The 14667-nt window shown below is 48.3% G+C and overlaps 1 long non-coding RNA gene across 1 annotated transcript; it reads right to left on the bottom strand.

Annotated features, from left to right (window-relative positions):
* Nucleotides 1–627: 627 nt before the first annotated feature.
* On the bottom strand, nt 628–14135 carry LOC134946559 (uncharacterized). Its single transcript, XR_010182288.1, has 2 exons — nt 14065–14135; nt 628–3325 (listed from the first exon to the last, which is right to left on the bottom strand). It is a non-coding gene; the product is annotated as an uncharacterized LOC134946559 (long non-coding RNA).
* Nucleotides 14136–14667: the final 532 nt, after the last annotated feature.

The raw sequence follows: 14667 nt of genomic DNA, 5'->3' as shown, positions 1-14667 counted from the left end.
TTCCGTGCTTCTTATCGGGATTGGGAGGAGCCTGTGCGTTCCCATATTCCATCCGAAGTGGTTGGTGCGACTCATGTCCGGGATTCGGACCGGCCAAGGCAGGATGGTGAGTATTTTTTGTAAATTTAAAAGTGTTAACATATTTTTTATTTTTTTTTCCTTAAAAATGTAATCCTGCTAATTCTGATTGTCAGTTTTTTAATTGTTACATTGTGTTGGTGATGTCGTGCAGGCCTGGGCAACCTGTGGCTCTACAGGTGTTGGCAAACTACAAGTCCCATCATGCATTGCCTCAGTTTTGTTAATAGTGAATGCTACATCTGTTGCAGTGCATGCTGGTATGTGTAGTTCTAATACATAATCAGAGATCCAGCTTGTCCATAACTGTTTTTTTTTTTTTTTAATTTAATCCAAATATTATTATTTTTTGCAGATTTTTTTGGCTAGTGTTGTATTTGTTGATTAAAAATTGCAAGCTTAGCGTGCAATATTGTGGTTTATTCATGCAAATTTTAAACACAAAATAAAAACATAATATTGTTCATAATTTGGCTTTGTGTATGGATTAATTAGTGTAATTGAATCTGATTTCAAGAATACACACCCAATGAAGTAATCCAGAATAGATTAAACATAAAATGGTTTACTTATCATTAGGTTCCAGATGTTTACATCACAATAAGGAATTTAAGATAACAATGAGTATTCAAAGTATGTTCATTTGGTTTTGTCACATTTTTCAACAGTACGCCAGAGAAGCACCACAGCCAGGCCCCAGCCAACACTGCCAAGTGATGCAGATGGTGGGAATGCAGGTAAGAATTCACTGTAATCACATATTCAGCAAACACATAGAAGATCCAAATATTAATGTTTCTCTTATCACATAGGTTCTTCTTCTGCAAGCCGCCCTCCACTAAAGCGCCCATCACAGGGATCGGTGAGTGTGCCAAGGAGGCCAACCAAGAGACGTCGTCTTGAGCCTGAGTCTGCGGCTCCATCATCACCACCCCGGAGGCGCATCTCCGCAGTGTTGCCCCAGCCACCACAGGCAATTTTGGCAAGTCCAGAAAGCGAGGAACCACAATCACCTCAGCTGTCTGGTGAGTAAACATAAAAGATAATTGTCACAAAAATGTAAAACAGTGTGGTCTATGAATTAACCTGGATAAGGCAAAATGATGTGAAAAACCACTGATATGTGCAAGGTGTTATATGAAGAAAAAGTGTTAAATTAAACTTTAACAATTTGGTTCGTCATTGGCTTGTGCCTTTATCACCTTGCACATATCATTGTCGTTTCAAATCCTTAGGTCTTCTCCTGGTTAATTCTGCTGCACCACTGTTTTGTGTAGTGTCAATACAATTATATTTGTGTAATTTCTTATTACAGGCAATAATCTCAAACAACAAGCACATGGTATTTGTGCTTTTTTTTGGTTTTCATTTTCAGATGTGATGTTGCCCATAGCAACCATTTTTTATGGAATTATTTTTAACCACAATAAAAAACATAAATGTAATCTTTAAGCCAAATGATTGCCATGGCCAACATCTCCATTTCGAAACATAGGCCACCTTAAGACATTTGCATGGTTCTTTAAGATTTCATAATTAAAATTAATTTAATACAAATTAAAAAAAAAAAACAAACCCTGACTGGCTTTATCAATTTATGAGTGTGTAACAAACCACATTTACTGCAATGTGTGTGGTTCACAAAAGGAAGGGGCATACACAATCTTGAAATGCATTAATGTAAAATGGCGAAAGATCTTCGTGTTTGCACAATCATTATGGCTTAGAGTCCGAGAACTTACAAATTATTTTTACTATTCAGTTTTGTAAATTAGAAGGCACATATGTGTTTCAAAAGGTAAGATTCCTAGTTAATTTGAGCACACAAACTCTGTAACATTTTCAACATTAGTATTATTAAGTAAGCCATGTTTTGGTCAAGCAAATATATATTATTTATACTAAATAGTGGCTGTTATCAACCCCATACAGAACCACCCATCATGGTCGAGGACGCCCAGCAGGAAACTGACCAGCAGCCTACCTTCACACTACACCTGCAGCCCATTGATCCTACCCAGCCAACCCCGCAGCAGGACATACCACAAGCATCCGTTAGCCCCCAATTGATGCCACCACCACCCCAGCAAGAAATGTCCCCTGACTTTTGGAACAGTTGAGCCACACAACAGGCACAAAACTCGGCCTACCTAAACACCCACACCCAACACCTTGGCAGTCTGCCCCATCATCTTCCTCGCATCAGTCGGAACTCAGGCAGACTGATTGTTCAGGTTGGAAGAATAGCAACTTCTATGGAACAAATGAGGGCGGACAACAGTCAAATGCTTTCAAATTGAACAAGAATCATCGATGAACAACAGCGGCAGCAACAAGCCCTAATCCAAGTAATACAGCACAACCAAGTGGTCCACGAAAATGTATCTAGAATTATTGCCAGCCACACTGCCACAAATAACCAACTTAATGCGAGCATACACAACCTCAGCCAAAGTATTAATGTATTGGCATCCCAACAAGTCAGCTCAAGCTCCGGAACTACTACCCCAAGCCAGACCCCAGTTACCTCCCCTGTTCGACGCTCCAGCAGAACACGGGCCAACGACCCTGGTCAAACCTCTGCACCCAGCACACACAAAAAAAAATAAGGAAGGATGCATCAAATGTTTGTAACACAATAAATTTTTTGGTATTGTTTCACCAAAAATGCATGTGTCAGTGCAAATCATTTTAAAAGACGCAATGTGTGTATGGTTTAATGTGCTAATGAGTGACACTGTAAGTTATTTAAATTACAGTATAAATGTACAGACCAGTATAAAGAACAAACACTAACGCAACAAAACAAACATTCACACCTACAATACATTTAATAAAAGTGGTTAGTCAAGGTTATTTTAAACTAAATAATACTTACCGGTAAAATAACGCAGAATAACTTCTTGCCTTACCTGCCTCCCTACATCTGTACTCACACTGTCACCAGATGTTTCTAACTCACCTACTTGCTGGCTGTTTTCTTCATCATCATGTGGAAGATGTTGGTTCAAACACAGATTATGAAGAAAACAGCAGCAGAACACAATCCTAGTCACCTTTGAGGGACTATACAACAAAAGGCCAGCAAATTTATCCAGACACCGAAACCTAGATTTCAGCACCCCAAAACATCTTTCTATCACATTCCGCGTAGACTTATGTGCATGATTGTAACTGTGTTCAGCAGGAGAATCAGGTTGGGACAATGGAGTAAGTAGCCAAGAGTAGCAGCCATAACCACCATCACCTGAAATACAGATATAGCCAACATTAGGACATGTGTATTATGAAAAAACAAATTTAAAAAAACAGGAGTTTGAAGTTAACACACATACACACAGGGGCGTCAGAACGTTTTTAGGTTGGGGGGGCAAGATATAATCTGAGTTTGGCGCCCCTAGCTTCCCAGAACAGTGTGACAGTGGGTGACATGAAAGGCATATGTGTCGGTGCATCATTATGATTATTAGCATTACCAGCAACATGGTAAACATGGGATCTGGTTTGGATGCCGGCATTTGAAATACCTACGTCGGAATCCCGACACTGCTCGGAATGCTGGCATTGGCATCCCGAATAGGATCACAATCCCGACGCCGGATCCTAGATGTCTGTGTGATGTGCAACCGAAGAAGTAAGCCGTGGAGGGTGGACGTAGGGGGAGTTAGGTTTAGGCTGCGGGAAGTGGGTGTTAGGGTTAGGCTGCGGGGAGAGGGGGAGGTTAGGTTTAGGCCATGGGAAGGGGGGATTAGGGTTATGCTGCCCCGGGGAGGATTAGTCTGCGGGGTGGGGAGGGTTAGGCTCTAAGGGGGAGGGTTAGGGTTAGGCTGAGGGGAGGGAAGGTTAGGCACTAAGGGGGGAGGGTTAGGCACTAAAGAGGGGCGGGGGGTTAGGGTTCGACTGCGGTGAGGGAGGGTTAGGCTGCGGGGATTGGAGGGTTAGGGTGAGGCTGCAGGTAGGGAGGGTTAGGGGGGTAGAGGGGGAGGGTTAGGACACATAACTCCCAGGTGTCGGATTCTGTGCATGGGGATGCAGCGTTAGGTGTTCTGACAGCGTGCAGACAGTTGAATAATATATACTGTACCCTGGCTGGTCTCTGTGTCAGCTTGACAGTTCAGCCCCACATACAGTACATAAGTTAATATCTCATAGTGCTTGGTAAGCACTGGCTGCTTAATAGAGATGAGCGCCTGAAATTTTTCGGGTTTTGTGTTTTGGTTTTGGGTTCGGTTCCGCGGCCGTGTTTTGGGTTCGAACGCGTTTTGGCAAAACCTCACCGAATTATTTTTGTCGGATTCGGGTGTGTTTTGGATTCGGGTGTTTTTTTCCAAAAACACTAAAAAACAGCTTAAATCATAGAATTTGGGGGTCATTTTGATCCCAAAGTATTATTAACCTCAAAAACCATAATTTACACTCATTTTCAGTCTATTCTGAATACCTCACACCTCACAATATTATTTTTAGTCCTAAAATTTGCACCGAGGTCGCTGTGTGAGTAAGATAAGCGACCCTAGTGGCCGACACAAACACCGGGCACATCTAGGAGTGGCACTGCAGTGTCACGCAGGATGTCCCTTCCAAAAAACCCTCCCCAAACAGCACATGACGCAAAGAAAAAAAGAGGCGCAATGAGGTAGCTGTGTGAGTAAGATTAGCGACCCTAGTGGCCGACACAAACACCGGGCCCATCTAGGAGTGGCACTGCAGTGTCACGCAGGATGGCCCTTCCAAAAAAACCTCCCCAAACAGCACATGACGCAAAGAAAAAAAGAGGCGCAATGAGGTAGCTGACTGTGTGAGTAAGATTAGCGACCCTAGTGGCCGACACAAACACCGGGCACATCTAGGAGTGGCACTGCAGTGTCACGCAGGATGTCCCTTCCAAAAAACCCTCCCCAAACAGCACATGACGCAAAGAAAAAAAGAGGCGCAATGAGGTAGCTGTGTGAGTAAGATTAGCGACCCTAGTGGCCGACACAAACACCGGGCCCATCTAGGAGTGGCACTGCAGTGTCACGCAGGATGTCCCTTCCAAAAAACCCTCCCCAATCAGCACATGATGCAAAGAAAAAGAAAAGAAAAAAGAGGTGCAAGATGGAATTATCCTTGGGCCCTCCCACCCACCCTTATGTTGTATAAACAAAACAGGACATGCACACTTTAACCAACCCATCATTTCAGTGACAGGGTCTGCCACACGACTGTGACTGATATGACGGGTTGGTTTGGACCCCCCCAAAAAAAGAAGCAATTAATCTCTCCTTGCACAAACTGGCTCTACAGAGGCAAGATGTCCACCTCATCTTCACCCTCCGATATATCACCGTGTACATCCCCCTCCTCACAGATTATCAATTCGTCCCCACTGGAATCCACCATCTCAGCTCCCTGTGTACTTTGTGGAGGCAATTGCTGCTGGTCAATGTCTCCGCGGAGGAATTGATTATAATTCATTTTAATGAACATCATCTTCTCCACATTTTCTGGATGTAACCTCGTACGCCGATTGCTGACAAGGTGAGCGGCGGCACTAAACACTCTTTCGGAGTACACACTTGTGGGAGGGCAACTTAGGTAGAATAAAGCCAGTTTGTGCAAGGGCCTCCAAATTGCCTCTTTTTCCTGCCAGTATAAGTACGGACTGTGTGACGTGCCTACTTGGATGCGGTCACTCATATAATCCTCCACCATTCTATCAATGTTGAGAGAATCATATGCAGTGACAGTAGACGACATGTCCGTAATCGTTGTCAGGTCCTTCAGTCCGGACCAGATGTCAGCATCAGCAGTCGCTCCAGACTGCCCTGCATCACCGCCAGCGGGTGGGCTCGGAATTCTGAGCCTTTTCCTCGCACCCCCAGTTGCGGGAGAATGTGAAGGAGGAGATGTTGACAGGTCGCGTTCCGCTTGACTTGACAATTTTGTCACCAGCAGGTCTTTCAACCCCAGCAGACCTGTGTCTGCCGGAAAGAGAGATCCAAGGTAGGCTTTAAATCTAGGATCGAGCACGGTGGCCAAAATGTAGTGCTCTGATTTCAACAGATTGACCACCCGTGAATCCTTGTTAAGCGAATTAAGGGCTGCATCCACAAGTCCCACATGCCTAGCGGAATCGCTCCGTGTTAGCTCCTCCTTCAATGCCTCCAGCTTCTTCTGCAAAAGCCTGATGAGGGGAATGACCTGACTCAGGCTGGCAGTGTCTGAACTGACTTCACGTGTGGCAAGTTCAAAGGGCATCAGAACCTTGCACAACGTTGAAATCATTCTCCACTGCACTTGAGACAGGTGCATTCCACCTACTATATCGTGCTCAATTGTATAGGCTTGAATGGCCTTTTGCTGCTCCTCCAACCTCTGAAGCATATAGAGGGTTGAATTCCACCTCGTTACCACTTCTTGCTTCAGATGATGGCAGGGCAGGTTCAGTAGTTTTTGGTGGTGCTCCAGTTTTCTGTACGTGGTGCCTGTACGCCGAAAGTGTCCCGCAATTCTTCTGGCCACCGACAGCATCTCTTGCACGCCCCTGTCGTTTTTTAAAAAATTCTGCACCACCAAATTCAAGGTATGTGCAAAACATGGGACGTGCTGGAATTGGCCCAGATTTAATGCACACACAATATTGCTGGCGTTGTCCGATGCCACAAATCCACAGGAGAGTCCAATTGGGGTAAGCCATTCCGCGATGATCTTCCTCAGTTGCCGTAAGAGGTTTTCAGCTGTGTGCGTATTCTGGAAAGCGGTGATACAAAGCGTAGCCTGCCTAGGAAAGAGTTGGCGTTTGCGAGATGCTGCTACTGGTGCCGCCGCTGCTGTTCTTGCGGCGGGAGTCCATACATCTACCCAGTGGGCTGTCACAGTCATATAGTCCTGACCCTGCCCTGCTCCACTTGTCCACATGTCCGTGGTTAAGTGGACATTGGGTACAGCTGCATTTTTTAGGACACTGGTGACTCTTTTTCTGAGGTCTGTGTACATTTTCGGTATCGCCTGCCTAGAGAAATGGAACCTAGATGGTATTTGGTACCGGGGACACAGTACCTCCAACAAGTCTCTAGTTGGCTCTGCAGTAATGATGGATACCGGAACCACGTTTCTCACCACCCAGGATGCCAAGGCCTCAGTTATCCGCTTTGCAGTAGGATGACTGCTGTGATATTTCATCTTCCTCGCAAAGGACTGTTGAACAGTCAATTGCTTACTGGAAGTAGTACAAGTGGGCTTACGACTTCCCCTCTGGGATGACCATCGACTCCCAGCGGCAACAACAGCAGCGCCAGCAGCAGTAGGCGTTACACGCAAGGATGCATCGGAGGAATCCCAGGCAGGAGAGGACTCGTCAGACTTGCCAGTGACATGGCCTGCAGGACTATTGGCATTCCTGGGGAAGGAGGAAATTGACACTGAGGGAGTTGGTGGGGTGGTTTGCGTGAGCTTGGTTACAAGAGGAAGGGATTTACTGGTCAGTGGACTGCTTCCGCTGTCACCCAAAGTTTTTGAACTTGTCACTGACTTATTATGAATGCGCTGCAGGTGACGTATAAGGGAGGATGTTCCGAGGTGGTTAACGTCCTTACCCCTACTTATTACAGCTTGACAAAGGGAACACACGGCTTGACACCTGTTGTCCGCATTTCTGGTGAAATACCTCCACACCGAAGAGCTGATTTTTTTGGTATTTTCACCTGGCATGTCAACGGCCATATTCCTCCCACGGACAACAGGTGTCTCCCCGGGTGCCTGACTTAAACAAACCACCTCACCATCAGAATCCTTCTGGTCAATTTCCTCCCCAGCGCCAGCAACACCCATATCCTCCTCATCCTGGTGTACTTCAACACTGACATCTTCAATCTGACTATCAGGAACTGGACTGCGGGTGCTCCTTCCAGCACTTGCAGGGGGCATGCAAATAGTGGAAGGCGCATGCTCTTCACGTCCAGTGTTGGGAAGGTCAGGCATCGCAAACGACACAATTGGACTCTCCTTGTGGATTTGGGATTTCAAAGAACGCACAGTTCTTTGCGGTGCTTTTGCCAGCTTGAGTCTTTTCAGTTTTCTAGCGAGAGGCTGAGTGCTTCCATCCTCATGTGAAGCTGAACCACTAGCCATGAACATAGGCCAGGGCCTCAGCCGTTCCTTGCCACTCCGTGTGGTAAATGGCATATTGGCAAGTTTACGCTTCTCCTCCGACAATTTTATTTTAGGTTTTGGAGTCCTTTTTTTTCTGATATTTGGTGTTTTGGATTTGACATGCTCTGTACTATGACATTGGGCATCGGCCTTGGCAGACGACGTTGCTGGCATTTCATCGTCTCGGCCATGACTAGTGGCAGCAGCTTCAGCACGAGGTGGAAGTGGATCTTGATCTTTCCCTAATTTTGGAACCTCAACTTTTTTGTTCTCCATATTTTATAGGCAGAACTAAAAGGCACCTCAGGTAAACAATGGAGATGGATGGATTGGATACTAGTATACAATTATGGACGGACTGCCACGGTTAGGTGGTATAAAAAAACCACGGTTAGGTGGTATATATTGTAATACAATTATGGATGGACGGACTGCCTGCCGAGTGCCGACACAGAGGTAGCCACAGCCGTGAACTACCGCACTGTACACTGGTTGATAAAGAGATAGTAGTATACTCGTAACAACTAGTATGACTGACTATGACGGTATAAAGAATGAAAAAAAAACCACGGTTAGGTGGTATATATTGTAATACAATTATGGATGGACGGACTGCCTGCCGAGTTCCGACACAGAGGTAGCCACAGCCGTGAACTACCGCACTGTACACTGGTTGATAAAGAGATAGTAGTATACTCGTAACAACTAGTATGACTGACTATGACGGTATAAAGAATGAAAAAAAAACCACGGTTAGGTGGTATATATTATAATACAATTATGGATGGACGGACTGCCTGCCGACTGCCGACACAGAGGTAGCCACAGCCGTGAACTACCGCACTGTACACTGGTTGATAAAGAGATAGTAGTATACTCGTAACAACTAGTATGACACTATGACGGTATAAAGAATGAAAAAAAAACCACGGTTAGGTGGTATATATTATAATAATACAATTATGGATGGACGGACTGCCTGCCGAGTTCCGACACAGAGGTAGCCACAGCCGTGAACTACCGCACTGTACACTGGTTGATAAAGAGATAGTAGTATACTCGTAACAACTAGTATGACTGACTATGACGGTATAAAGAATGAAAAAAAAACCACGGTTAGGTGGTATATATTGTAATACAATTATGGATGGACGGACTGCCTGCCGAGTTCCGACACAGAGGTAGCCACAGCCGTGAACTACCGCACTGTACACTGGTTGATAAAGAGATAGTAGTATACTCGTAACAACTAGTATGACTGACTATGACGGTATAAAGAATGAAAAAAAAAACACGGTTAGGTGGTATATATTATAATACAATTATGGATGGACGGACTGCCTGCCGACTGCCGACACAGAGGTAGCCACAGCCGTGAACTACCGCACTGTACACTGGTTGATAAAGAGATAGTAGTATACTCGTAACAACTAGTATGACACTATGACGGTATAAAGAATGAAAAAAAAACCACGGTTAGGTGGTATATATTATAATACAATTATGGATGGACGGACTGCCTGCCGACTGCCGACACAGAGGTAGCCACAGCCGTGAACTACCGCACTGTACACTGGTTGATAAAGAGATAGTAGTATACTCGTAACAACTAGTATGACACTATGACGGTATAAAGAATGAAAAAAAAACCACGGTTAGGTGGTATATATTATAATACAATTATGGATGGACGGACTGCCTGCCGAGTGCCGACACAGAGGTAGCCACAGCCGTGAACTACCGCACTGTACACTGGTTGATAAAGAGATAGTAGTATACTCGTAACAACTAGTATGACTGACTATGACGGTATAAAGAATGAAAAAAAAACCACGGTTAGGTGGTATATATTATAATACAATTATGGATGGACGGACTGCCTGCCGACTGCCGACACAGAGGTAGCCACAGCCGTGAACTACCGCACTGTACACTGGTTGATAAAGAGATAGTAGTATACTCGTAACAACTAGTATGACACTATGACGGTATAAAGAATGAAAAAAAAACCACGGTTAGGTGGTATATATTATAATACAATTATGGATGGACGGACGGACTGCCGACTGCCGACACAGAGGTAGCCACAGCCGTGAACTACCGCACTGTACACTGGTTGATAAAGAGATAGTAGTATACTCGTAACAACTAGTATGACACTATGACGGTATAAAGAATGAAAAAAAAACCACGGTTAGGTGGTATATATTATAATAATACAATTATGGATGGACGGACTGCCTGCCGACTGCCGACACAGAGGTAGCCACAGCCGTGAACTACCGCACTGTACACTGGTTGATAAAGAGATAGTAGTATACTCGTAACAACTAGTATGACTATGACGACGGTATAAAGAAAGAAAAAAAAATACCACGGTTAGGTGGTATATAATTATACAATTATGGATGGACGGACTGCCTGCCGAGTGCCGACTGCCGACACAGAGGTAGCCACAGCCGTGAACTACCGCACTGTACTGTGTCTGCTGCTAATATAGACTGGTTGATAAAGAGATAGTATACAACAATATACTACTATACTGGTGGTCAGGCACTGGTCACCACTAGTCACACTGGCAGTGGCACTCCTGCAGCAAAAGTGTGCACTGTTTAATTTTAAATTAATATAATATTATGTACTCCTGGCTCCTGCTATAACAACCTGCAGTGCTCCCCAGTCTCCCCCACAATTATTATAAGCTTTTATACATTGATGTGCAGCACACTGGGCTGAGCTGAGTGCACACAGACTGAGTCACACTGTGTGACTGCTGTGTATCGTTTTTTTCAGGCAGAGAACGGATATAGCAGAGAACGGATATATTAAATAAAAGTTAACTTAACAACAACTGCACTGGTCACTGTGGTAAACTCTGTCTGCACAATCTCTCTCTCTCTCTCTTCTAATCTATTCTAATGGAGAGGACGCCAGCCACGTCCTCTCCCTATCAATCTCAATGCACGTGTGAAAATGGCGGCGACGCGCGGCTCCTTATATAGAATCCGAGTCTCGCGAGAATCCGACAGCGTCATGATGACGTTCGGGCGCGCTCGGGTTAACCGAGCAAGGCGGGAAGATCCGAGTCGCTCGGACCCGTGAAAAAAAAAGTGAAGTTCGTGCGGGTTCGGATTCAAAGAAACCGAACCCGCTCATCTCTATCTGGTATATTGCCAAACTTGCAAAAGCGGGTACCTTGCAGTGGGTGTCCTCTCCTCAATTGCACTGGGGACATCATGAGATCAGATGTCACAGTCAGCCCTCAGCCAAAAGCAGCACTGTGTCAGCACCAGCGGAGGAGGTCAGAGGAGAGAGGAGGGGATGGAAGGAAACAGAAGCCCCCGGACCGCATCCTTCCTCTTTGTCATGTCCTGCAGCCGGCTGCGTACTTGGAGTACTATAATGAGTCAGTTTGACTCATTATTAGTACTGTTCATACTACTGCTGTGGGCCCCTTTGTTGCTTTGGGCCCCGGTGCAGTAGTTCCGCCGCTGCGCGGCAGGTATCCAACCGCAGCGCTCCCAGTGCCGGCGTGAGCAGGGGCAGAGGCGCTGGTATACAGGAGCACCATCAGCGGGAGGCAGATGCCAGGCAGAGAGAGAGGAGGGGAGGCAGATGTTGGGCAGAGAGAGGGGGGACAGATGCTGCGGAGAGGGGGGCAGATGATGGGCAGGGAGAGGGTGGGACAGATGCCGTGGAGAGGACAGATGATGGGCAGAGAGAGGGCGAACAGATGCTGGGCAGAGAGAGGGGGGACAGATACTGCGGAGAGGGGGGCAGATGATGGGCAGAAAGAGGGAGAGCAGATGCTGGGCAGAGAGAAGGGGGGACAAATGCTGCGGAGAGGGTGGCAGATGCTGGGCAGAGAGAGGGTGGACAAATGCTGCGGAGAGGGTGGCAGATGCTGGGCAGAGAGAGGGGGGACAGATGCTGTGGAGAGGGGGGGCAGATGATGGGCAGAAAGAGGAGAGCAGATGCTGGGCAGAGAGAAGGGGTGACAAATGTTGCGGAGAGGGGGAGCAGATGCTGGGCAGAGAGAAGGGGGGACAAATGCTGCGGAGAGGGGGACAGATGATGGACAGAGGGGGGGGGGGGACAGATGCTGCGGAGAGGAGGATAGATGATGGGCAGAAAGAGGGGTGGACAGATGCTGCAGAGAGGGGGGCAGATGATGGGCAGAGAGAGCGGAGGCAGATGCTGGTCAGAGGGAGGGGGGACAGATGCTGCGGAGAGGGGGGCAGATGATGTGCAGAAAGAGGGGTAGCAGATACTGGGCACAGAGAAGGGAGGACAGATGCTGCGGAGAGGGGAACAGATGATGGGCAGAGAGAGTGGGGACAGACGCTGTGGAGAGGGGGGCAGATGCTGGGCAGAGAAAGGGGGGACAGATGCTGCGGAGAGGGGGCAGATGATGGGCAGAAAGAGGGGGAGCAGATGCTGGGCAGAGAGAGCGGGGACAGATGCTGCGGAGAGGGGGGCAGATGATGGGCAGAAAGAGGGGGAGTGGATGCTAGGCAGAGAGAGGGGGGACAGATGCTACGGTGAGGGGGGGCAGATGATGGGCAGAAAGAGGGAGCAGATGCTGGGCAGAGAGAGGGGGTCAGATGCTGTGGAGAGGGGGGGCAGATGATGGGCAGAAAGAGGGAGCAGATGCTGGGCAGAGAGAAGGGGGGGACAGATGCAGCGGAGAGGGGGGCAGATGATGGGCAGAGAGAGGGGGGACAGATGCTGTGGAGAGGGGGGGCAGATGATGGGCAGAAGGAGGGGGAGCAGATGCTGGGCAGAGAGAAGGGGGGACAAATGCTGCGGAGAGGGGGACAGATGATGGACAGAGAGAGGGGGGGACAGATGCTGCGTAGAGGAGGATAGATGATGGGCAGAAAGAGGGGTGGACAGATACTGCAGAGAGGGGGGCAGATGATGGGCAGAGAGAGCGGAGGCAGATGCTGGTCAGAGGGAGGGGGGACAGATGCTGCGGAGAGGGGAGCAGATGCTGGGCAGAGAGAAGGGGGGACAGATGTTGTGGAGAGGGGGCAGATGATGGGCAGAAAGAGGGGGAGCAGATGCTGGGCAGGGAGAGGGGGGACAGATGCTGCGAAGAGGGGGGCAGATGCTGGCCAGAGAGAGGGGGGACAGATGCTGCGGAGAGGGGGGCAGATGCTGGCCAGAGAGAGGGGGGACAGATGCTGTGGAGAGGGGGGCAGGTGCTGGGCAGAGAGAGGAGGGACAGATGCTGTGGAGAGGGGGCAGATGCTGGGCAGAGAGAAGGGGGACTGATGCTACGGAGAGGGGGGCAGATGATGGGCAGAAAGAGGGGGACAGATGCTGCGCAGAGAGAAGGGGGGACAAATGCTGCAGAGAGGGGGACAGATGACGGGCAGAGAGAGGGGAGGCAGATGCTGGTCAGAGAGAGTGGGGACAGATGCTGCGGAGAGGGGGGCAGATGATTGGCAGAGAGAGGGGGGACAGATGCTGCGGAGAGGGGGGGACAGATGCTGCGGAGAGGGGGGCAGAAAGAGGGGGAGCAGATGCTGGGCAGAGAGAAGGGGGGACAGATGCTGCAGAGAGGGGGGCAGATGATGGTCAGAAAGAGGGGGAGTAGATGCTGGGCAGAGAGAAAGGGGGATAGATGCTGCAGAGAGGGGGACAGATGATGGGCAGAGAGAGGGGGGGACAGATGCTGCGGAGAGGGGTGGCAGATGCTGGGCAGAGAGACAGGAGTGGAGGCAGATGCTTGACAGAGAGAAAACCATGTAGCAGTCAGAGAGAGAGAGACAGCAGCTGCATAGAGAGGGTGGCAGAGACAGGCAGGAGCTATGGAGACAGAGGAGTCAGGTTGAATACATTACTCACATTTAGACAAGGGCCATGCTGTGTGACATCCTCCGTGTTCCAGGGGTTAGAGGAGCATGTGACAGCTCCTCCAATCAGGGGCTCTTCTAATCAGCATGTGCCGAGCTCCTCCAATCACTGCTCGGCACATGTTCTTCTGACCTTATTGCTGATACCAGGTAGGGGAGGAGACGAGGCACCGCAGTGAGTTGCAGGGACTTCCCCTGCTGCTGCTCTCAGTGAGTACAAGCTAACCCCTCCTCCCATCCCTGTGCTGCCAGCGCTGCTGCCTGTCATGCAGTGTGACAGGCACAGCGGCAATCGGCAGCTGCAGAGTAGCAAAGCAGGGAGTCCGGAGAGCGCCTCCCTGCTTTGCAGAGGCGCCTCTCTCATGTTTGGGGGGAGCGAGCTGCCCCCTTGCCCCCCCTATTCCGACGCCCCTGCATACACACAACACACTTGGAACATACCCAGCAGCCAGCCATCAGGCATATGTCCGTCCTCAAATTTATCAAAGAGGGATGACTGACTGAGTATGAAGGAGTCATGGCAGCCGCCAGGGTAACCTGCAACCACACTCATAATTTTTAGATTTGCATCACAAACCACCTGGACATTAGTTGA

The sequence above is a fragment of the Pseudophryne corroboree genome, chromosome 1 (assembly GCF_028390025.1).
Source record: "Pseudophryne corroboree isolate aPseCor3 chromosome 1, aPseCor3.hap2, whole genome shotgun sequence".
Lineage (NCBI taxonomy): Eukaryota > Metazoa > Chordata > Amphibia > Anura > Myobatrachidae > Pseudophryne > Pseudophryne corroboree.
The sequence above is the reverse complement of the archived record's forward strand: the minus strand, read 5'-3'. Positions and strand labels throughout refer to the sequence as shown.